This window comes from Balaenoptera ricei, chromosome 4 (assembly GCF_028023285.1).
Source record: "Balaenoptera ricei isolate mBalRic1 chromosome 4, mBalRic1.hap2, whole genome shotgun sequence".
NCBI lineage: Eukaryota > Metazoa > Chordata > Mammalia > Artiodactyla > Balaenopteridae > Balaenoptera > Balaenoptera ricei.
The window spans coordinates 109,657,583-109,683,813 of record NC_082642.1 but is presented as its reverse complement, the minus strand read 5'-3'; positions in this window follow the sequence as shown (position 1 = coordinate 109,683,813).

Genomic DNA, 26,231 nt, shown 5'->3' with positions numbered 1-26,231 from the left:
GGGACACCCCAGGCACCATTGCATTGATGATGCCATTAGGAAGTTTTAGATGGACTACTTCCATACACAACCCACATATAGAGCTTTTTCTCTCTTCCATCACCCCTTCATTATTTGTAAACATACCTGATGTCTCTTCCAGACGGTAAGTTCACGAAGGGCAGAGACTGTGGTCTTATTTATCTTCATACTCTCTCACCCCAAGAGTGCTTTCTCATTGCAGGTCTCCAATAAATAATTATTGAACACACAATGCACATTTCAGATTTTGTTTTCTTTTTTTAATTTTCTTTTTAATTTTTTTAAATTTTATTTTATTTTTTTTTCAGCATGTTCTTATTAGTCATCTATTTTGTACAAATTAGTGTATATATGTCAACCCCAATCTCCCAGTTCATCCCACCACCCACCCCGACCCTGCTTTCCCCCCTTGGTGTCCATACGTTTGTTCTCTACATCTATGTCTCTATTTCTACCTTGCAAACTGGTTCATCTGTACCCTTTTTCTAGATTCCACATATATGTGTTAATACACAAAATTTGTTTTTCTCTTTCTAACTTACTTCACTCTCTATGACAGTCTCTAGGTCCATCCACGTCTCTACAAATGACCCAATTTCATTCCTTTTTATGGCTGAGTAATATTCCATTGTATGTATGTACCATATCTTCTTTATCCATTCATCTGTCGATGGGCATTTAGGTTGGATTTTAAGCATTTTAAACAAACATTTTATTGTGTCTAGCACCTTGAATTCCCATCAGTGCTTGTTTTATTCTTTGCTTCTCCAGCATGGAGTTATAAGAATAATGATAGTGGTAATATTAATGAGTGGTATCTATTTTTATTGAGCACCTACTCTATGCCAGGTATCACTCTAAATACTTTATATGCATATTCAACCTTTACAACTCAAGGTGGTGGCTCCAAGATCCAATTTTAAAGATAAGGAACTGAAGTTAAGGAGACCACATAGCTAACAAATAGATGTGAAATATATCTTCAAAGTTCAAAGTCCTTACTCTTAATCAGTATGCTATAGTCTCTCTTAATAAATGTATATGTGCAGATTTTATTACATAATTTAATAGCCCTATCTTGGCTTTTAAGGATTGATACATTAATCAAAAGACATTCAGCCAAACCAGATAAAGTTACTCTGTGTGTGTGTGTGTGTGTGTGTGTGTGTGTGTGTGTGTGTAAATTATATAAATATAAAATTATATCTGTATACACATATACAGAAGTTATTGTGTGACATATCATGAAAATATTGTGCTCCATCCCTTATACTCTATGTTGACTAGACCTAGAGGAAACGTTGTGTACACCAAAGACCAAGGTCCAATTATATGGCATTTCTAGCTAATATCACTTTGTAAAATTGTATGTAGACATCAGATAGGTACCAGATTTAGAAACATAATTTGCAATACACTCCTGCTGAAAATGTTTGTGAATCTGTGAATGTCTCTTGATTCTTAGACAAAATGTTTGGAATGATCTAATATTGTCAGATATTAGCCATATATAAATCATTGTTTTTTGTTACAATGTACTTTCCACTGATGATGACTTTAGGCAGACTCTTAATTGTAACACACATCATGCCTGAAAATTAACTGACAAAATTATGTCAAAGAGAAAATCTTCATAATCTTAAATTCATCTGTTAATAAGAGTCTCTTTCATCCCTAAATGAATACAAAGTAAATAGAAAAATAAAATGTATCTTTACCCAAGAAGAAACCAGGATAGTATCTTTGATGGTGTGAAATTCATTCTAGAAGAAAATTATGGTTATGTGTTTTAAAAATTTTACAAAAAGAATTAGAAGCTGTAAACATTTAGACCATTTGTTTAAGAGAAATACATATATGTGTATATATATATATATATATATGTATACATATGAATATGACTCATTTGCTTATCTTTTCATTACTGAAAGAAAATCCTTTGGCAGAGGCAGGCTCACAGCTTGAAGTTTAGATGACTCCAAAGAAGCTTTATTTTATAGGCAGCGTGGAAGGCATATGACCTGAATCTCTCAGACAGCACTTTGTGAAATGAATGCAAGTTTGGCCCTATGTGTGCAAGAGCACAGAGAATGTCCAGTCTCTTTAATAACTCACCATCCTGTATGGCTGGATTTGTACATCATTCATAGAGACTCAACTGAAGGTAGCTCCCAAAATCACATGAATAATTTGAGAACTAGGTGAAAAACTTGGATAGTGCCTTCATGCTCACACCATTCATCCAAAGGGAAAGTTGGGAAGTTGAAGCCATGTGCTAGGAACGTAACACATGTTATCACATTTTCACTTTACACAAACAGACTGAGAATGACACTATCACCATTTGGCAAATATGTTTACCGTGGCTAGTTATGCAGCTAGGAAATTTTATAGCACCGATCCAAATACCAGTCCATCTGATTGTTTTTAGGCCCATTGGTAGACACTGGTGGATGTCTAGCCCACATCCATCCCTAACTTGTTCTTGCTGACAGAGTGACAATTATTCACAGATGATTCTCTCCCAGGCCCTAAGTCAGTTTCGGTAATTCTATTCTTCTACCTTGTGTTTTGTTTAGGTATGTTCATGTGACTAAATAATGGCCAGTGGAACCAAATGTAAGCCTGCTGGAGGCTTTTAGGAAATGTTTTTTTCCATAATAGAAAGACCCTTACCCATACACATTAAATAAAAAAAATAATTTTCTTTCTAACTGGATATTATAAGTTCTTTGTAAGTTGCTTTGACTAGTTAAAGTCATCTTGCAACCATGTACAGAGATACTACAGACCACTTGGTCCTGGATGACATCATTGTAACACAAAAATATTAATATTAAGGACCCACCTATCTCTGGATATGTGAACAAATCAATCCATTATAGTTACAGCAGTTTTCAACTGGATATCGTGTTGTAACAGTCTAAGACAGGAGTCAGAAAATTTTTTCTATTAATTACCATATAGGAAGTATTTTAGGATTTGTGAGCTATATAGTCTCTGTCACAACTGTTACACTCTGCTAGTGTAATGCAGAAGCAGGTATAGACAATATGTAAATGGATGGGCATGGCAGTGTTTCACTACAACTTTATATACAAAAATTAGGAGATCAGCATATTTGGCCTAGGGGCTTTAGTTTGTGGAAACTTGAACATGCTAAACATTACATACAATTTGAAAATATCACCAAATGTCTTTGTTTTCCAAATAAAGAAGCTGAGTTAAAGTATAAATGACTTGTTTACAGTTACAAGCATGCCTATAAATGGCGTAGAAGTTATCTCTTAGAACGAAGCTAATCAAGGTTACCTGGGCTTATGCACAATAAAGGATTCATATCCAACATATGTATGATAATCAAAAAGGCCATGAATTTTATCACTAAAGATAAACTTTTGTCATTCTCTTACTAAAATGATTGATGGATACATAGGTATATTAAGACTTTGTATGCTTCTCTTTCCTGAAGCTGATGAAAATATCTTCATTGCACTTAACAGAAAAAAATAGGAAAATACCATACCTTCTTTGGTTACCAAAGTAAACGGACAGTTTTCATTGACACCATCAACTTTTGTTCAAAAGAAGTCAGTAAGTGGAGCTCTGAACTGCTGTTTTGCCACAAGCATTTTACTGCTCTTTCCCCCATTATAAAAATGGCAAAGTGTTCTGAAAATGAAAATTTTTCCTCAGGGACAAATTCATAGAGATTTATTATCTTGCCTCCAAGGGACAGGATTGAGTCATTTTTACAGCCAAAAGTTACGTTTATTTTCAGCATTGGAAGTGTTTCTCTGCAGTCTTGCAGTGTGTAAAAAGATCATTTTGCTAAGCACTTCTGCCACTGAGACAGCCACCAACAAGCCATCAGTGATATTAGCTTTGATAGCATTACTGTGATTCCCAGCCAGAAATATGCATTTGAAATTTCTGTGAAACATTTAAAATACAGAGTCCTGGGCCTTACTCCAGTAATACTGAGCTACAGTTTCCAGAGATGACTTCTGGATCACTGTATAATTTACACAGTCCTTCCAGTGACTCTCATGCACAGTCAGTGTGGAGAGCCATGACTAAGAGAGAAGAAAGCAGTTTTCTTGATAACATGCAATTTAAAAAAGTCAATGTCTAAACAATGGTTATTTATCAGCTTATAAATAATGCTGCATGCCTAGAAAATATGCAAAAATATACACCTTTATAACATTCATTAAACCATCAAAGAGAGCATCTGAAACTGGTGGCGTTGGTCCTGTCAGATCTTCCATGAGATCTGCCCTTGAATAATTCCCTGGGGCTATCTAACCCAGTGCTGATTTCATCTTGTTCTGGGAAGGCTCCTGTCAAAACAGTCTTCTGTTTCCCATGCTGGGTCAGTTAGGGCTACTCTTAGGAAGGGGAAATTTGAGAAGTTCCAGAAAGTAGCTCTACCACACAAGTACACACTAACCAACAATAAATAAAATGCCTTGCCAACTGCCTATCACATGTACATTATCAGAATATTTTTTGAATGCTGAAGATTATTTGGTCTGTAGGGATTTCTTCATAGAAGGTAAGTATGTACATAATATAACTCTTTTAAAACCAAGAAATCCCATATAGAAGGTGCCTAACCCTAGGGTGGGGCTCACATGGAATTTACCAAAGGACATGTTATGGATTTATCAGATACACATAAAATAATAGTTCTGATTTCGCTATGTCATCTACCTTGTTTCACAGACAATATAAGGAAACTGCATGAACTGGTAGGTTTCAAGTGTTTAACCAATTGCTAGTTGCCATGGCTATATGCCTGAGAGCTGTGGAATATCATTCTAACAAATTTAGGTAAAATAGTAATTGAAATTGAAGCTGAAAGTAATCATATCAATTCCAATAAAACTATGTCATGCACATAGGAAATGATGAGAGATTATCATTGAAAGAAGTGAATGACTTGTCATTAATTGACTCCATTGGATAGTGATCAGTCCTTATATTATTTGGCCTTTCAGTGCATCATTAAACATCGAAAACTACTTTATTTTAACACTCTCTGACATCTTTAGCTTCATAGAACCACATACTCCTTGTTTTCTTGTTTATCTCTTTTCACTTCTTGGCCTCCTTTGAAGGAAACTCCTCCTCCAAGCAACACTCAAATATTAAACTTCCTCTATGCACTAAGCAAGGTATTCTTCTCTTTTCACTGTAAACTTAGTACCCAGAGAAACTGTTTTTTGCAATTTTTTCAGTTTTCATCAATATGCTGATAATTGCTAAATCCATACAGAAACTACACATTTACTGAACTCCAGACAATTATTGCCAAGTTCCTACTTCCATCTTCACTTATATGTCATGTAAACACCTCAAATGCACATCATATAGTGAATTTATTGCCTCTTCCACAAAACTACTCCTCTCCCAGCCTCCCTACACTGAATAAGTGCCACGATGGTCCACTTAACTACTCCAACCAGAATCCTAGGAGTGGCCCTTAACTGCTCCCTCTTTTCATCTTCAATAATCTATTCATATGTCTTCTACCTTCCACTGCTTCCCTCAGTATTGTGTTACCATAGTTCAAACCACCATCTTTCCTTCTTGGACTATTATAATGACCTCTTAACTCTTCCCCGGTTCCACTCTTGCTCATCTCTAATCTCTGCACAGAAATTGGTGTGTAAATCAGTTGTGCCACCACCACTTAAAAGATTTCAGTGGCATCCCATTCTCAGAATATTTGCCAGAGTTAAAAAGGAATGGCATTACTGGGTTCCTCCCTTCTCTAAAGCAGCATTCTCCTGTAGCTACCCAGGCTGCAGCTACCCTGTATTCTTTCAGTACCTTCTCCATTGACTGCACAAACTTTTTTTTTTTTTCCTGCCTGGAACACTCTTCCTTTAATGTTTTCCTTTCAAAGCTCTTTCTTATTCTTAAATTTTCAATTTCAATTCCGTATTCTACAGGGAAATGCTCCCTGTCTTCCCAGAGAAGCTTGGATGCTTCTGTGTTTTCTCTCCCAGAACATCATTTACTTCCCTTTTTGTTATACTACATGTGTAATTATCAGAGCACATTCCAATTTTATAAAAGTAGTGGGCTCTGTGAGTGTAGGGAGCATGTTTGTCTTGTTCTTTGCATTATTTTTAGGGTCTACCATTATCCTTGGCACAAATTAATATTTTATGACTGGATGAATGAGTGAATAAATGTTCGCTATTTGTGAGTGAATAATGTTCAATATTATTCATGTTCACTAGACAAATATTTATGGCTTTTTGCTCATCACTGTTAGAAAGAAGGAAAGCAACATACATTCCTCATAGCTGTGAATTCATGATCATGTTGACACATATTGGACAGCACTGTTAGTAACCTTTTTAGTAACCTCTATACCTTAGGAGGGATTATTTGTATATTTGGAGGGTATGGTGAAGAAGGAAGAGCTGAGAAGTACTGAGAGGGGAAATAGGGAAGGATAATAGATGAATAACCTGCTATACAATTATCATTGAAGGACAGTTATTCTACTCTTCCCAATTCATATTTCAGAATATACACACTCTGTGTTTGTATGTTTGTGTGTGTGTGTGTGTGTGTGTGAAATCTGTATCACATAACACTATGGTCACATCAGTTATACTCTTTCTAACTCATTTACTCTTTTTTAAAAGGCAGTATAATAGCATTACCTAGTCCATAGGTTTATTTGGTCAAATGAAATGATTCACATAAACTGCATAACATGAAGCATGGAAATTGTTAAGTATTCAATAGATTCTGTTATGAAAATTAGAATAATGTTAAAACAAGAAAAGATGCTCCAAATAATTCAAAAATTTTATCCAATTGTAGTATAGTCAATAATAAACTGTTTTGGAAACTATTCAGATGAGGCTCTCTTTATAGTGCTTCTAATAGATAATGTAACTGGGAATCAGAATTTTCCACATAAATCAGTGGATAGGGAATGATGTTTAGTCTACCACATTTTTGTGGTCTCCAACCACATTTATCAATGATACCCATTGAATTTATTCCCATTCCCTCTAGCTACTCCATGGAGAATGAACATAACAATATGACTTTAATAAATATAGAACATGTTTTTACCAAAGAAAACTTCTTTAAAAAGCTGATAGAGAATGTATTATACATGTGTTCTGTGTGTATTAACAAAATTACATAGATATCTACTTGGTTTATACTCACCAACTTAATTTTAAATCTCTGGTTATATAAAATTCTGGATTCTTCAGAATGATAACTTCAAACCTCAAACTTAAAACAAAATTAGAGTTATTATTCCACAAACACACAAGTATGTTTGTATTATTTAGATCTAAAATGTGATTCTTAGTAACACAAATCTATTTGGAGCATTATTTTGTGAGAACTCATAAAGAAGTCCTTTGCCCTTATTTTCACCCCTAAAACTTTGGGTAAAAGGCCCACAGATTTTTTTAGATCTGTTTTTGAAAAGGATGGATTGTTGATTTTTCTACTACCAAATTTATTTATATTCAGACATAAGGATTTTAAATATGTCTCTTTATACTAAAATTTCTTGTCATCAAAGGACACAGGCTGCCAACACTCCTCTATCAGAACCTTGCTGTGGAAGCCTTATGTGGTGCTTCTTCACTTGAGCTAAATAAAAAGATGGGTTGGATGCTTTTTTGGGCTCCAAGTGTTAATTGCATACTAATAAAACCATCTAGTGAAACTCTCTGCTCTGTGGTGAAGTGCCATAGAGAAGAAATTTCTAAAGGAAGCCTGCTAAGTTGATTGTGCTCCTAGTTAATTAATTGAAATAAAAAAAAAAAAGCAAAAAATGAAAATTCTGTAATGTTGCCTTTTCAGCTCCTTTTCAAATTTCTAAGGTTACTGGTAGCAGATAGAGCATTCTACTTCAGCCAAGTGTGTGCTATTTTACTCAACTTAGCAACTATTGCCATTGTATTTGACCAACTCCTTCCAACCTTCAAGGAGTGGGAGATAAGGTTAAAAGTTACTAAAACACCTTGAAAATATAACTAGTTGGCTTTCACTAGTTAATAACATGACTATAAAAAATTGACTATTATCAAGGTTGTTTGTGGTTTACTGTGTCTGTTTCTGTGACTGCTGTGTTTTATTTTGTTTGTATGAGTCCCGTTTATATCTATCATCCAGAAGTAACTTTAGCTTCGTATTTATTTTTTGGAAGCAGATGATTAATGTGCTGTTTTTTAAAATTCAATGTTAACATGTCATCAGTGTCTTATGCCCCAAATTCCTAATATTTCTGATATTGATTTTATTTTTTTCTTCTGATATTAGTTACAAATTAAAACTACATTTTCAAAAAAAAAAAAAAAAAAACTACATTTTCTTCTTGCTTAAGGTGTTTTAAATGATTTGTTGTATCAGCAGTTGATTGCTCCCAAGGGTCAAGTCTTTCTTCAAACCTGTAATATGGTTCTAACTTGTTTTTCTCTGGTGTGTTGTAGAAACAAACTTTTCTTTTATAACACATATTATTGAAGATCATAGCCTGCTATTAATAACAATTTGCCATATGTGTTACCCTATCCTAATCACACTCGTCTATATCAACACAGATATCAGCTTCAATTCATACCATATACTTTTACAAGTTTTTATAATTCATAATCTAGCCTACGTAGAAAGGTCCCATGGACTGAATTGTGTTCCTCTAAAATCCATCCGTTGAAGCCATAACCTTCAGTGTCATGGCATTTGGAGATGGGCCTTTGGGAGGTAATTAGGTTTAGATGAGGTCATGAGAATGGGCCCTCATTATGGGATTAGTGCCCTTATAAGAAGAGACACCACACAGCTCGCTCGCTCACTCCCTCTCTCTCTCTGCCACGTGAGGACACAGGGAGAAGGCAGGCCTTTGTGAACCAGGAAGAGAGCTCTTGCCAGAACCCAGTCATACCGACATGCTGATCTTGAACTTCTAGCCTCCAGAACTGTGGAAAAATAAGTTTCTGTTGTTTAAGTCACTCAGTCTATGGTATTGTTATGGCAGACAATGCTGACTAATACAAAAAGCATTATCCTCAACAGGATTATTTAAACAGTGAGAAAGAAAACTTGCAAGGAAATGATAAATACATGAATTTCTCTCTCACTTTGCTTCTCACTCACATCCCCCATTCCAATTAGATGAAAAATAGATAGACAAATACATACATCATACATACATACATACACATATAGAGGATTGATAGATTAAAACATGATTTAAAATGCTTTCAATATAGATTTAACATATCCAGGCTTAGTCTGCTATCATTCTGGTTTGTCACCTGCCATTTTTTGCAACAAACTTTACTATTTACTTTTAATGAAATTTTCTCTATAATCTTGTACATAGTGCTATTTTAATAGATTTCAGTATACTCTTCAATTGTTGTAATCTTGATTTATTACTTTAGTCCACATTAAGCAAGCCTTGGATTATTGTTCTTAATAATGTCACTCTAAAATTGTTGTTGATGTAAAACATAGCCCCAAGGTTATTAGATGTATATAAAGTAACTTTCTCAGAAGCCTAAATCAACAAATTTCCAGGTGGGACACTCGTTGAAGAGTCTGGACTTTCCATTCAAAATGTGAACATTGGAAAGCATTTACCTTTTTGCAGACTGTTTCCACATCTACAAAATGCACATTGGTTTACTTCCTTCTCTACCTATCATCCTTCTAGAAGATCACATTTGACTCTGCACACAAGTCAATCCTGAGAATTTGTTTGACAGTTCACCAGGCTATAATCCCATTAAGAGGGAAGAGTATGTGTTATCATTTTTGTGTCCCCAGTCTGACCCATAATTGGTACTCAATTAATATGTTAGGAAATACAGCCAGTTCACAGTTATCTAAAGTAGCCTAAAATGCAGTCTACAAAAAGGCCAAATAAGAGTGGTAAAATTATGTCTGGCTTCTCTGGGTCCTACTTCCTTTGCCTAATTTTTAGAAAACAAGGTCATTCACTCTGATGGCTCTCTAAAGAGCTTATTACTGTGTAGCTATTATCTACTTTAGGCCTGGAAAATAAAGCAATGGCACTCCAGTTTCTAATTTGAAGATGAGGAACTTGGATATACAACAGATCAAAGATATTTGTATAGTTATACAGTCAGTGAGCAGGGATGAGATGGGTTGTGCTTTGCTTTAACATCAAATGTCATTGCTTTTCCATTAGTGATAATATCATTCTTGGTTTCAATACTTCTATTCCAGTTGTATAAGACATTGACACTAGGGGAAGTTTGGTAAAGTGTGTATGAGGACACTCTGAACTATGTTTGCAAGTTTTCCATGAGCCTAAACTTATTTCAAAATAAAAAGTTAAAAAATAATAAATTGATAATAGAAGATATTTAGATAATATTTAACAGGCCTTAAGGTTACTCTTCAAGTGCTATACTTATATTAACTAATCATACAGAGATAAGTCTTAGATTCAAAGCTTCAGATTTCAAAGTCTAAGGTGATTTAAGATCATTTAAGATTTCATCATTATTGAAATATAGAAGATGGCGGAGTAGAAGGACGTGCTCTCACTCCCTCTTGTGAGAACACCAGAATCACAACTAGCTGCTGGACAGTCGTCGACAGGAAGACACTGGAACTCACCAAAAAAGATACCCCACATCCAAAGACAAAGGAGAAGCCACAATGAGACAGTAGGAGGGGCGCAATCACAGTAAAATCAAATCCCATAACTGCTGGGTGGGTGACTCACAGACTGGAGAACACTTATACCACAGAAGTCCACCCACTGGAGTGAAGGTTCTGAGCCCCACATCAGGCTTCCCAACCTGGAGGTCTGGCAACAGGAGGAGGAATTCCTAGAGAATCAGACCTTGAAGGCTAGTGGGATTTGATTGCAGGACTTCGACAGGACTGGGGGAAACAGAGACTCCACTCTTGCAGGGCACACACAAAGTAGTGTGTGCATTGGGACCCAGGGGAAGGAGCAGTGACCCCAGGGGAGACTGAACCAGACCTACCTGCTAGTGTTGGAGGGTCTCCTGCAGAGGTGGGGGGTGGCTGTGGCTCACTGTGGGGACAAGGACATTGGCAGCAGAAGTTCTGGGAAGTACTCCTTGGTGTGAGCCCTCCCAGAGTCTGTCATTAGCCACACCAAAGAGCCCAGGTAGGCTCCAGTGTTGGGTTGCCTCAGGCCAAACAACCAACAGGGAAGGAACCCAGCCCCACCCATCAGCAGTTAAGCAGATTAAAGTTTTACTGAGCTCTGCCCACCAGAGCAACAGTCAGCATTACCCACCACCAGTCCCTCCCATCAGGAAACTTGCACAACCCTCTTAGATAGCCTCATCCACCAGAGGGCAGACAGCAGAAGCAAGAAGAACTACAATCCTGCAGCCTGTGGAACAAAAACCACATTCACAGAAAGATAGAGAAGATGAAAAGGCAGAGGGAGGAACAAGATAAAACCCCAGAAAAACAACTAAATGAAGTGGAGATAGGCAACCTTCCAGAAAAAAAATTCAGAATAATGATAGTGAAGATGATCCAGGACCTCGGAAAAAGAATGGAGGCAAAGATCGAGAAAATGCAAGAAATGTTTAACAAGGACCTAGAAGAATTAAAGAACAAACAGAGATGAACAATACAATAACTGAAATGAAAACTACACTAGAAGGAACCAATAGCAGAATAACTGAGGCAGAAGAACAGATAAGTGACCTGGAAGACAGAATGGTGGAATTCACTGCTGCGGAACAGAATAAAGAAAAAAGAATGAAAAGAAATGAAGACAGCCTAAGAGACCACTGGGACAACATTAAATGCAATAACATTCACATTATAGGGGTCCCAGAAGGAGAAGAGAGAGAGAAAGGACCAGAGAAAATATTTGAAGAGATTATAGTTGAAAACGTCCCTAACATGGGAAAGGAAATAGCTACCCAGGTCCAGGAAGCGCAGTGAGTCCCATACAGAATAAACCCAAGGAGAAACACCGAGACACATAGTAATCACATTGGCAAAAATTACAGACAAAGAAAAATAATTGAAATCAGCAAGGGAAAAACGACAAATAACACATGATGGAACTCCCATAAGGTTAATAACTGACTTTTCAGCAGAAACTCTACAAGCCAGAAGGGAGTGGCATGATGCACTTAAAGTGATGAAGTATAAGTGATGAAAGGGAGGAACTTACAACCAAGATTACTCTGCCCGGCAAGGACCTCATTCAGATTCGATGGAGAAATCAAAAGCTTTACAGCCAAGCAAAAGCTAAGAGAATTCAGCACCACCAAACCAGCTTTACAACAAATGCTAAAGGGACTTCTCTAAGTGGGAAACACAAGAGAAGAAAAGGACCTACAAAAAAAAAAAAAAACAATTAAGAAAATGGTAATAGGAACATACATATCGATAATTCCCTTAAACGTGAAAGGATTAAATGCTCCAACCAAAAGAGACAGGCTTGCTGAATGGATACAAAAACAAGACCCATATATATGCTGTCTACAAGAGACCCACTTCAGACCTAGGGACACATACAGACTGAGAATGAGGGGATGGAAAAAGATATTCCGTGCAAATGGAAATCAAAAGAAAGCTGGAGTAACAATACTCATATAACATAAAATAGACTTTAAAATAAAGAATGTTACAAGAGACAAGGAAGGACACTACATAATGATCAAGGGATCAATCCAAGAAGAAGATATAACAATTGTAAATATATATGCACCCAACATAGGAGCACCTCGATACATAAGGCAACTGCTAACAGCTATAAAAGAGGAAATCGACAGAAACACAATAATAGTGGGGGACTTTAACACCTCACTTACATCAATGGACAGATCATCCAAAATGAAAATAAATAAGGAAACAGAAGCTTTAAAGGACACAATAGACCAGGTAGATTTAATTGATATTTATAGGACATTCCATCCCAAAACAGCAGATTACACTTCTCAAGTGCTCACGGAACATTCTCCAGGATAGATCACATCTTGGGTCACAAATCAAGCCTCAGTAAATTTAAGAAAATTGAAATCATATCAAGCATCTTTTCTGACCACAAAGCTATGAGATTAGAAATGAATTACAGGGAAAAAAATGTAAAAAACACAAAAACATGGAGGCTAAACAATACGTTACTAAATAACCAGGAGATCACTGAAGAAATCAAAGAGGAAATCAAAAAATACCTAGAGACAAATGACAATGAAAACACGACAATCCAAAACCTATGGGATGCAGCAAAAGTAGTTCTAAGAGGGAAGTTTATAGCTATGCAAGCCTACCTCAAGAAACAAGAAAAATCTCAAATAAACAATCTAACCTTACACCTAAAGGAACTAGAGAAAGAAGAAAAAACAAAACCAAAGTTACCAGAAGGAAAGAAATCATGAAGATCAGAGCAGAAATAAATGAAATAGAAACAAAGAAAACAATAGCAAAGATCAATAAAACTAAAAGCTGGTTCTTTGAGAAAATAAACAAAATTGACAAACCATTAGCCAGACTCATCAAAAAAAGAGGGAGAGGACTCAAATCAATAAAATTAGAAATGAAAAAGGAGAAGTTACAACAAACACCACAGAAATACAAAGCATCCTAAGAAACTACTACAAGCAACTCTATGCCAATAAAATGGACAACCTGGAAGAAATGGACAAATTCTTAGAAAGGTATAACTTTCCAAGACTGAACCAGGAAGAAATAGAAAATTTGAACAGACCAAACACAAGTAATGAAATGGAAACTGTGATTAAAAATCTTCCAACAAACAAAAGTCCAGGACAAGATGGCTTCACAGGTGAATTCTATCAAACATTTAGAGAATAGCTAACACCCATCCTTCTCAAACTCTTCCAAAAAATTGCAGAGGAAGGAACACTCCCAAACTCATTCTATGAGGCCACCATCACCCTGATACCAAAACCAGACAAAGAAACTACAAAAAAAGAAAATTACAGCCCAATATCACTGTTGAATATAGATGCAAAAATCCTCAACAAAATACTAGCAAACAGAATACAACAACACATTAAAAGGATCATACACCATGATCAAGTAGGATTTATCTCAGGGATGCAAGGATTCTTCAATATACACAAATCAATCAATGTGTTACACCATATAAACAAATTGAAGAATAAAAACCATATGATCATCTCAATAGATCTAGAAAAAGCTTTTGACAAAATTCAACACCCATTTATGATAAAAACTCTCCAGAATGTGGGCATAGAGGGAATCTACATCAACATAATAAAGGCCATATATGACAAATCCACAGAAAACATCATTCTCAATGGTGAAAAACTGAAAGCGTTTCCTCTAAGATCAGGAACAAGACAAGGATGTCCACTCTCATCACTTTTATTCAACATAGTTTTGGAAGTCCTAACCACAGCAATCAGAGAAGATAAAGAAATTAAAGGAATACAAATGGAAAAACAAGAAGTAAAACTGTCACTGTTTGCAGATGACATGAGACTATACATAGAGAATCCTAAAGATGCCACCAGAAAACTACTAGAGCTAATCAATGAATTTGGTAAAGTTGCAGGATACAAAATTAATGCACAGAAATCTCTTGCATTCCTATACACTAATGATGAAAAATCTGAAAGAGAAATTAAGGAAACACTCCCATTTACCAATGCAACAAAAAGAATAAAATACCCAGGAACAAACCTACCTAGAGAGACAAAAGACGTGTATGCAGAAAACTATAAGACCCTGATGAAAGAAATTAAACATGATACCAACAGATGGAGAGATATACCATGTTCTTGGATTGGAAGAATCAATATTGTGAAAATGACTATACTACCCAAAGCAATCTACAGATTCAATGCAATCCGTATCAAATTACTGATGGCATTTTTTACGGAACTAGAACAAAACATCTTAAAATTTGTGTGGAGATACAAAAGACCCCGAAGAGCCAAAGCAGTCTTGAGGGGAAAAAACGGAGCTGGAGGAATCAGACTCCCTGACTTCAGACTATACTGCAAAGCTACAGTTATCAAGACAATATGGTACTGGCACAAAAACAGAAACATAGATCAATGGAACCGGATAGAAAGCCCAGAGATAAACCCATGCACCTATGGTCAACTAATCTATGACAAAGGAGGCAAGGATATACAATGGAGAAAAGACAGTCTCTTCAATAAGTGGTGCTGGGAAAACTGGACAGCTGCATGTAAAAATGAAGTTAGAACACTCCTAACACCATACACAAAAATAAACTCAAAATGGATTAAAGACCTAAATGTAAGGCCAGACACTATAAAACTCTTAGAGGAAAACATAGGAAGAACACTCTTTGACATAAATCACACAAGATTTTTTTGATCCACCTCCTAGAGTAATGGAAATAAAAACAAAAATAAACCAATGGGACCTAATGAAACTTAAATGCTTTTGCACAGCAAAGGAAACCATAAACAAGACGAAAAGACCACCCTGAGAATGGGAGAAAATATTTGCAAATGCATCAACGGACAAAGGATTAATCTCCAAAATATATAAACCGCTCATGCAGCTCAATATTAAAAAAACAAACAACCCAATCCAAAAATGGGCAGAAGACCTAAATAGACATTTCTCCAAAGAAGACATACAGATGGCCAAGAAGCACATGAAAAGCTGCTCAACATTACTAGTTGTTAGAGAAATGCAAATCAAAACTACAATGAGGTATCACCTCACACCAGTTAGAATGGGCATCATCAGAAAATCTACAAACAGCAAATGCTGGAGATGGTATTGAGAAAAGGGAACCCTCTTGCACTGTTGGTGGGAATGTAAATTGATACAGCCACTATGGAGAACTGTATGGAGGTTCCTTAAAAAACTAAAAATAGAATTACCATATGATCCAGCAATCCCACTACTGGGCATATACCCAGAGAAAACCATAATTCAAAAAGACACATGCACCCCAATGTTCATTGCAGCACTATTTACAATAGCCAGGTCATGGAAGCAACCTAAATGCCCATCGACAAACGAATGGATAAAGAAGTAGTGGTACATATATACAATGGAATATTACTCAGCCATAATAAGGAACGAAATTGGGTCATTTGTTGAGACGTGGATGGATCTAGAGATTGTAATACAGAGTGAAGTAAGTCAGAAAGAGAAAAACAAATATCATATATTAACGCATGTATGTGGAACCCAGAAAACTGGTACAGATGAACCGGTTTGCAGGGCAGAAGTTGAGGCACAGATGTAGAGAACAAACGTATGGACACCAAGGGGGGAAACCCATGGAGGGGGTGGGGATGGTGGTGTGATAAATTGGGCAATTGGGATTGACATGTATACACTGATGTGTATATAATTGATGAGTAATAACCTGCTGTATAAAAAAATAAATTAAATTAAATTAAAAAAATTAAAAAAAATAGAAATATAAAGTTGTGCTTTTTAAACACCGTCATACAGAAAGATAATATTAGTTGTACCAAGGTAAAGCTATTTACACATATATAAAGTTGTGTATATATGTAGAAAGTTTTTTTTATGTATTGAAATTTATATATATATATATATTTAAGCTTGTATATATATATATAAACTCCTGAGTTACAAAATTTGAAAAGATACCTCTAAAGTATAATGAGAGAATTATGGTATTGACAGTTGTATAACGAAAGTATTAAATATCAAAACCACCAGATTGCACATGACAATGAAATTCAATTTTTCCTTTCTCAAGGATAAAAATGTAGCTTCAGGCAATGGATTAGGGGAAAGACCACATTAAATTTAAGAGATGCTTCACCTTTTTAGCATTGTCCTCTTTGACTGACACTTCTATGAATTTGGAACTCCTCCCCATCCCTCAATCTTTTTACCTTCACAAACTCATGAATATGTAGGGAAAGTCTATTCATAATTTAAAGTGCTATATATAGGTATCTCCTAGACTGGTCAATTAATAGATTGATTTGGTCTATCATTCATGTGAACCATATGCAGTTATATATAGTTGCAAATAGACAACAGGGCACTCTGAGGCATGACTCAGTTTGAAAGTACTTATTTCTTAAAGATTTTTTTCACTTTGAGGGGATTTGATTATTGAAAGGGAAGTTGGCATGATACTGAAGCCCAAGTTAGCATGTGAAGGTAATGACCACTTAGCATCTGAAGGTAATGACCACAGTAAGAAGAAGGTATTTCATTGGAACAGGAAATCACTTTGATCAGAAATTAATTCTTCTAGCAACTCATTGGCATATCATGTGCCCAGTTATGCATAGAGTTTTGGAATTTCATTCGACAAAGTCAGGTATATAAGAAACAGATATTTCTTTTTCAGTAATCCAATTTAAGATCTGTCCACTCAATCCATAGGACTGCAATCTTAGTCATTCTTGATTTTGTTTTATTTTGTTTTGTTCCCTTTCCTTGGGTTCTACCAGAGATTTAGAATCCTAAGCAGTACTAAGGCAGAGGAAAGTCATAGACAGGGTGGGGTTGGGGATCTCTGAATGTTGAGATGATCTAGCTCTTAACATATGTTACTACAAGATATCCCTTGTCCCTGCATCAGGAGTAGTCAGGGCCTTCACGGCTGTATTTTCATGAGTGCAAAAGGATGTATGATCCAGTTTCCTTAGATCAATGATTGTGCAGTTATCCCTTTCAACCTCTTCCTAGGAAATGGCACTGATGCTATCTCAAATTGTCCCAGGAGTTACAGACCTCTTTTTATTTTGCATAGCCACAATAAATCTCTTTTTTTTAGCTTTATAGGGAATCCTTCTTTCCACATGCTTTTTGTTCATGCTAACTTCTTCCACACATCCTATGTCACTTCTGCCTTCTCAATCAACCATAGAAATTTTACTAAAAGCTTAGATTTTGGGGATGACATGAGTTGTATGTACAGGAGAATAGTAAGAATTTCAGGGTTTTGACCAGTGCTTTTGGCCCTGCTTCATATGTTCTTGAGACCCTGTCATATATCTTTCCTGAGGGGGGAAAAATGTCAAAATATAGGGAGACTAAAAGCATGCAAGTTCATATTTTAAAATATTACCCAGCCACATATAGCATTTTAAACACCGAAGGATATCATCCACTTGTATTTACCAAATACAAGATTTCTATTTGAAACAAACTGTACCTAAAGAAAGCAAGTTAGTACTAGTATGGAAGGGGTTAACCAAGTACACTAAGGCTAAGTCTCTCTTTATTGTTAAAATATACTGCATATGCAGATGCCTGAGGAAACTCATACAGTAATTTTAATAATCCCTTCTTGCTCTGGGGTACAACTAAGTCAGCATAGACATCATTATGTTCTGTTTCTATGAGCTACTTCAGAGACTTTTGAGGCAGGCTTTGCTTTCTGTTCATCTCTTAGTTCTGCATTTTCAAATCATTCAGTATGCAATGGCCAGCCCCCTTCTCTCTCTCTAAAGTAATGTCATGAAAAGAGTGGTATCAACTGTCCTTCTGTTGAAATTAACTATGCCTTTTCTCTCCCTCTACAATATACAATTTTATGATCCCTTTGGAACAAAAACCTCAAGGTTTACAAGCTTGGAGATTTGAAATATTTGGAATAGAATGTAAAGTGTGCAGATATAGTTGTTTATGTTTGTGTGGATTTCAGGGCTATTTATTCAGTAAAGTAGTTTATGAGCCAGTCGTTATGATTTTGAGAAGGTTGATGGTTAAGTTTATCTCCCCAAAACAACATGGCTCCCAAGACACTGGAAAGAAAGTTGGGTACAATTAGAGTGCTATCACAAAAAATCTAATTTTAAATTTAGATAATAGTTTCAAGATTTGTGACTTTGAAGTAAGAGTAATAGTCAGTATCCTGAAGGAAGTTTTGGTGGACTGTTTCTAGCTTGGAAGAGAAAGACAGACACAGAGACAGAGAGACAAAGACAGACAGAGAGAGAGATTCCCTCCAGGTTAATACTCACTTTTCTTAAGAGTCTTGTAGAATTCAGAGGCAAATATTTCTTTGACACCAATTTTCAGGCTATTCTTTTAACATAAGGAGTTATATATACTGGAATAAAAGTGAAACAGTTTTGAAATATGAATTATAATTAGATTCTGGTTCAATACCATCAGTTTGTAAAAATTAATAAGTAAATAAATAAGTTTTACTTCTAGGCCACTGAGGGAATCCAGGGACATCCCTCCCTCCATCTTGAATTACTATGAAATAAAATCAGATACTCTTTGGAACTCCTCTCACAGAGTGGTAACTTCAACAAACTGGAAATTTGTTGCTGCTCTTGACATATTGTTAGCTAGTGAGATGACAGTATATGGAGATATGCCAGGACAAAAATAGATGATCTCAAATAAATAAAAAATATTGTGAAATAAGGAAAGAATTGATTGTTTGGATCACTTACCAGAAAGCAAAAGAAATAGAAAAATCTCCTGAGGGGTTAAGACAGCAAGTCTGTTTTAGAAAACATTAAGTGAAGGATTGCCAGCTACAAGGGTTCATCTGTGTCAGATCAAATAGTAATTTTGACTTAGAACAAGATAATAAATGCCGTGGAAAAGAAAAAACTACATGGCATTTTCTAAATTAGAATTGTGTTATAGTAATAGGTGTTTGAGGACCAGATGAGAAGAAATCATTATAAATCAATAATTAATTAATTAAGGTAAGTATTGGTGGAGTTTCTACCAAAGTAGGAGAAATTTAGATAGAAACTTAGTGTAAGACTATTTAAATAATCTTCTAAATTTAATAACTTAGTTCCTCCATTTATTGTTTTTTGCCAATATAATCTGTTGAAACTAAATGACAGAGAATGCTTTATGTGTTCAATACTGATTAAAATATTCAGTGTAAACCTGTATCCATTTCTAGACATATATCATGCAACTTTTTCAACATTTTTTAAAATAAAAAAAAATAGTAGGATAGCAGAAATATGCAATCATTTCACTGTGAGATTAAATTCACAACCCAATAAATTAGTACAACAAAAGATAAAATAATGATAAAGTAAACATAGTTTTTAAGAAGCAGATTAGAATTCACTTTCAGTTAAGGATATAGAAAATTGCTAAGAGTGTTAATTCCAACCTAACCATGACAAAAAGTCAGATAAAATAGAAACTTATAATTTTATTAAAATCCATCAGGGAATTGAGGAAAAAGAAACCTGAATGAACTAAAATTCAAAAAGTCATAATTACCCCACTAGAAAAGACCTGAACATTTTCATCCTTGGTGAAGCAGTGAGAGGAAGAGAACACTGTTATAGATGAGGGTAAAAAGAAACGAGAATTTTTAAAAGGCCACATGATGTTTCAAAATTCCAAGAAACCTTATCAACAAAGATAATCTATATCCACCTTTCCAACTCTTTGCCATGGGCTATTACTAAGTTTTCTGGCAGAAGAATGAGAGCAGAGCAGGAGAGCTGAGAGAGATGCTGCTTAACTGAGGCAGACTTGCAGGGGTGGCTAAGGACTAAGGGTAGGTCAGAAATCTAATTTTAACTACCTGAAGCTTTCTAGGCTCTCACTGAGTACTAGGGGAAGGATTGCTTAGAGAGGGCCCCTTGAAGCATACGTGTACAGAACTTGAAGAGATCTGCGTGCAGAGCAAGATAACTAAGAAAAATTTCTCTGAAGCATTTGCTACAGCCCATCTCCACTCTGAGTCTGAGGAAAGTGCAGCAGAGGTGAAGAGATCTTCTGAGAGACATACCATCATGGCAGGTCCAGAGAGTACTCCTCACCAGCCCCCAGCCCCCAAACGGTAGCCAGACTGTAAGGCAGAGTGAAGACCCCCAAAATCCTGAATGCATGTTGCTGGGCTATAAAGCACAAAGAGATTTTTTTGTGTCTTCCCAGACTCAAATCCCAAGTCCTGCTGAAGGGAGAGCTTGATCCCATGCTAAAATTCCTTGAATGCAGTGGTGAATGATTCTAGCTAAATAAATAACAAGGCTCAGACCCAGCTAATTACAGAATAAGATTCTCTTGCTCACTCTAGAGGCTTGAGAGAAAGGTGCACTCTAGGTGAAAATATGATTTATTTTGATCTCTTTGTCCTTTTACACCTAATATTTATAATACAACCAAATATCACTGGACACATGAAGAAGAAAAAAATGTGACTTGAGAAAGAAAACCATCCAAAACAAACAAACTAGGAGATGGGCCAGATGTACAAACAGCCAGAAAGGGACTTAGAAAATAACTATGATGATGGACTTAAAAGATTTTATGTTAAGTGTAATAAGTCGGAGAGAGAAAGACAAACACTATATGATATCACTTGTAAGTGGAATCTAAAAAAATATAACAAACTAGTGAATAAAACAAAAAGGAAGCAGATATAGAGAACAAACTAATGTTTACCAGTGGGGAGAGAGAAGGAGAAGAGGCAATAGAGGGGCAGAGGAATAAGTGGTACAAACTGTTAAGTATAAAATAAGCTATAATGATATATTGTACGACATGGGGAATATAGCCAGTATTTTATAATAACTATAAATGGAGTGTAACCTTTAAAAATTGTGAATCACTATATTGTACATCTGAAACTTATATAATATTGTACAGCAACTATACTTCTATACAAAAAAGAAATAACTGTGATGATATGTAGGGGAAGAATGGACAACATCTGTGAATAGCTGGGAATTTTCAACAGCAAGAAGAAATCTATTAAAATGACCCAAATTATTATGCTATAAATAAAAAATGCAATGTAAGAAATTAAGAATTCATTTGATGGATTAATAGACTAGGTAGAGAGGAGGAAATGATCTGTGAACTGAGGACAGCCCAATAGAAATGATCCAAACTGAAAAAAATAAAGGGAAAAAAAGCATGAAAAAAATACAGTAGGGTATCCAAGATCTGTGGGACAATATCAAACCATTGAACACATGTGCAATTTCAGTCATAAAAGGGGTAAGGAAAGAATGAGGGAGAGGAAAAATCTGAAGAGATAAAGGAAGATAATTTTCTAAAATTGATGGAGGACATCAATCCATACTTCTAAGAACTTTAATGAACCCCAAGCAGTTTAAATAAAAAGAAAACCACATTTATGCATTGCATAGTTGAAGTGCTGAAAAAACCAAGCCTAAAGAAACAAATCTAAAATCTTACAGTGGGATGAGGTGGGAGGCGGGGGGAGTGGTGAATTTATGACCTATGAATATGTAGTACTAAGAATAATAGCTGACTTCTCTTCATAAACAATGAAGGTTAGAAAAAAAATATGGAACATCTTTGTAGTGCTGAATGAAAAAGAAAAACAGAACATTCTATGTGTAATTTTATACTGCAAAAATATCCTTCAAAAAATAAGGTTAAGGATAGCTACAGGTGGACAAAATCATAGAGAATTCATCTCCAGTAGACTAGGCTTAAAAGTAATACCTAAAGAAGTTATTTAGACTGAAGCAAAATGATCCCAGATGCAAACGCAGATCTGTATGAAAAACCTTTAAAAATTTATTATATATTTGTGTATTAGTTTTCTATTGCCACTGTAACAAATTACCACAAACTTAGTGGCTTAAAACAACATAAATTTATTATTTTACATTTCTGTAGATCATAAGTGCAACACTGGTCTTATTAGGCTAAAACCAAGGTGTTGATGTTCTGAAGGATCTAAGGGAGAATTCATTTCCTTGTTTTTTCCAGCTTTAGAGCCTGCCTGCATTCTATGGCTAATAGCCCTCTTTCTCCACCTGCAGAGCCAGCAACAACAGTAGGTTAAATCCTTTTCAGATAACATTGCTCTTGCCTCCTCTTCTGCCTCCCTCTTCCTCAGTAAAGGACCCTAGTGATTACCTTAGGCCCATCTAGGTAATATAGGATAACCTCTCTATTTTAAATCAAGTGGTGGTTAGCTACATTAATTCCCCTTTGCAGGTAATCTAATGTATTCACATGCTCAGGGGACTAGCATATGATAACCTTTGGGACTATTATTCTGCCTATTACAAATTCATATATTTCATACATATTTATATTGTAAGATATTTATTGGATATTATTTTATTTAAGCTCTTTTAAAGTTTATTGACTGTTTAAAGTAATTTAAAAAATAGCATAGTATAGGTTTATTTAACATATAGAAGCATAATATATGAAAAAAATCAGGGGTAAATAGATATATTTTTAACACTCTGTCATTCTTCATAAGATTTGGACAATTTTTGAAGCTAGACTATCATAAAATAAAATGTATCTTGTAATATCTAGATAAACTATCAGAAAGTTGCATAAATAAAAAGGTAATAGAAATGATAAAATAATTCCTCAATTTCAAATTTCAAAAAGAGGATAAACAGAGGAATAAAGAATAGATTGGACAAGTGGAAATAATCCAGTATATCAACGGTTACATTAAATGTAAATGGTGTAAACTACTACTTAAAATGCAGACTGATACAAAACAAAAGCTAACTATATGCTGTTTCCAAGAGCATAATAACTATATGTCTTTAAACATAAGACAGGTAAATAGTAAAAGGTAGCAAAATATGTATCATAAAAGCAGCAAATTTAAATATGCTTGTGTAGCTATTTTAATAGACAACAAAATAGACTTAGTGGTAAAGAAAAAGAAACACATTAGGTTATATGTTCTAAGCTGAACATTTTCCGTCTTCTAAATACTTAATTACTAACTCTAAATTTTCTTTAAAAAGTAAATATATAAAACGTCCTTATTCCCAGTTGGATATTTTAAAGTCCGAAACTTTAAGTAAAAGATGAAAATATATATTACAAGCCCTAAATCACCAGTTAATAATCAATTAAAAGTAAGAATATATTATATAGGCCATTACACTATTCAGATAGAATATATATTTTAAGTATTTTTGCTTGTCTTTCTTTTAAAGAGATCCATTCAATTGTGTTGATATTATCTTCAGATTAGCTTCTGTTTTTCAACACATAAACCATACATTCTTCTATCACCAATATTCAATGGCCTTAAGATTTATGATAGACTGGACCTTCAAGATGGCGGAGGAGTAAGACGTGGAGATCACCTTCCTCCCCACAAATACATCAGAACTATGTCTACATGTAGAACAACTCCTACAGAACACCTACTGAACACTGGCAGAAGACCTCAGACTTCCCAAAAGGCAAGAAAATCTCCACGTACCTGCGTAGGGCAAAAGAAAAAACAGAGACAAAAGAATAGGGACAGGACCTGCACCTCTGGAAGGGATTTGTGAAGGAGGAAAAGTTTCCACACACTAGGAAGCCCATTCATTGATGGAAATGAGGGGAAGGCAGGGGGAAGCTTCATAGCCATGGAGGAGAGCACAGAAACCAGGGTGCAGAGGGCAAAGTGGAGAGATTCCCGCACACAGGATCAATGCCAACCAGCACACAATAGCCTGAGAGGCTTGTCTGCTTACCCACTGTGGCGAGTGGGGCTGGGAACTGAGGCTCAGGTTTCGGAGTTCAGATCCCAGGGAGAGGACTGGGGTTGGCTGCATGAGCACAGCCTGAAGGGGGTTAATGCACCACAGCTAACTGGGAGGGATTCCGGGAAAAAGTCTGGAACTGCCTAAGGGTCAAGAGACAATTGTTTCGGGATGCACGAGGAGAGGAGATTCAGAAAACCGCCTAAACGAGCTTCAGAGAGAGGCACGAGCTGCGGCTATCAGCGTGGACACCAGAGACAGACATGAAACTCTAAGGCTACTGCTGCAGCCACCAAGAATCCTATGTGCAAGCACAGGTCACTATCCACACCTCCCCTCCCAGGAGCCTGTGCCAGAGTCCCGTGATCCAGGGAAAACTTCCCCAGGAGAACACACAGCATGCCTCAGGCTGTGGCAACGTCATGTTGGTCTCTGCTGCCGCAGGCTCACCCCACATTCCGTACCCATCCCTCCCCCTGGCCTGAGTGAGCCAGAGCTCCGTAATCAGCCACTCCTTTAACCCACTCCTGTCTGGGCAAGGAACAGACACCAGAGGACAACCTAGAGGCAGAGGCATGGCCAGATCCAAAGGTGAACCCCAGGAGCTGTGCGAACAAAGAAGAGAAAGGGAAATTTCTCCGTGCAGCCTCAGGAGGAACAGATTAAATCTCCAAAATCAACTTGATGTACCCTGCATCTGTGGAATAACTCAATAGACAATGAATCACCCCAATTTGAGGCAGTGGACTTTGGCAGCAACTATAGACTTCGGGTTGCTGTACATGACCGACTAGTTTCTGATTTTTATGTTTATCTTAGTATAGATTTTAGCGCTTGTTATCATTGGTAGATTTGTTTATTGGTTTGGTTGCTCTCATCCTTTTTTTAAATTACTTTTTAAATTTTTTTGTTTTAATAATTTTTTTAGTTTTTTATTTCAATTATTTTATTTTATTATTTTTTTTCTTTCTCTCTTTTCTTCTGTGCCGTGTGGCTGACAGGGTCTTGCTTTTCCGGCTGGTTGTCAGGCCTGAGCCTCTGAGGTGGGAGAGCAGAGTTCAGAACACTGGACCATCAGAGACCTCCTGGCCCCACATAACATCAGTTGGAGAGAGTTCTCCCAGAGATCTCCATCTCAACACAAAGACCCAGCTCCACTCAATGACCAGCAAGCTATAGTGCTGGAAACTCCATGCCAAACAACTAGCAAGACAGAAACACAAACCCACCCATTAGCAGAGAGGCTGCTTCAAATTATAATAAGGTCACAGACACCCCAAAACACACCACCAGATGCGGTCCAGCCCACTGGAAAGACAAGATCCAGCCTCATCCACCAGAACACAGGCACCAGTCCCCTCCAGCAGGAAGCCTACACAACCCATTGAACCAACCTTACCCAGTGGGGGCAGACACCATATACAATGGGAACTACGAACCTGCAGCCTACAAAAAGGAGACACCAAACACAGTAACTTAAGCAAAATGAGAAGACAGAGAAACACACAGCAGATGAAGGAGCAAGGTAAAAACCCACCAGACCAAACAAATGAAGAGGAAATAGGCAGTCTACTTGAAAAAGAATTCAGAGTAATGATAGTAAAGATGATCCAAAATCTTGGAAATATAATGGAGAAAATACAAGAAACATTTAACAAGGACCTAGAAGGACTAAAGAGCAAACAAGCAATGATGAACAGCACAATAAATGAAGTTAAAAATTCTCTACAAGGAATAAATAGCAGAATAACTGAGGCAGAAGAACGGATAAGT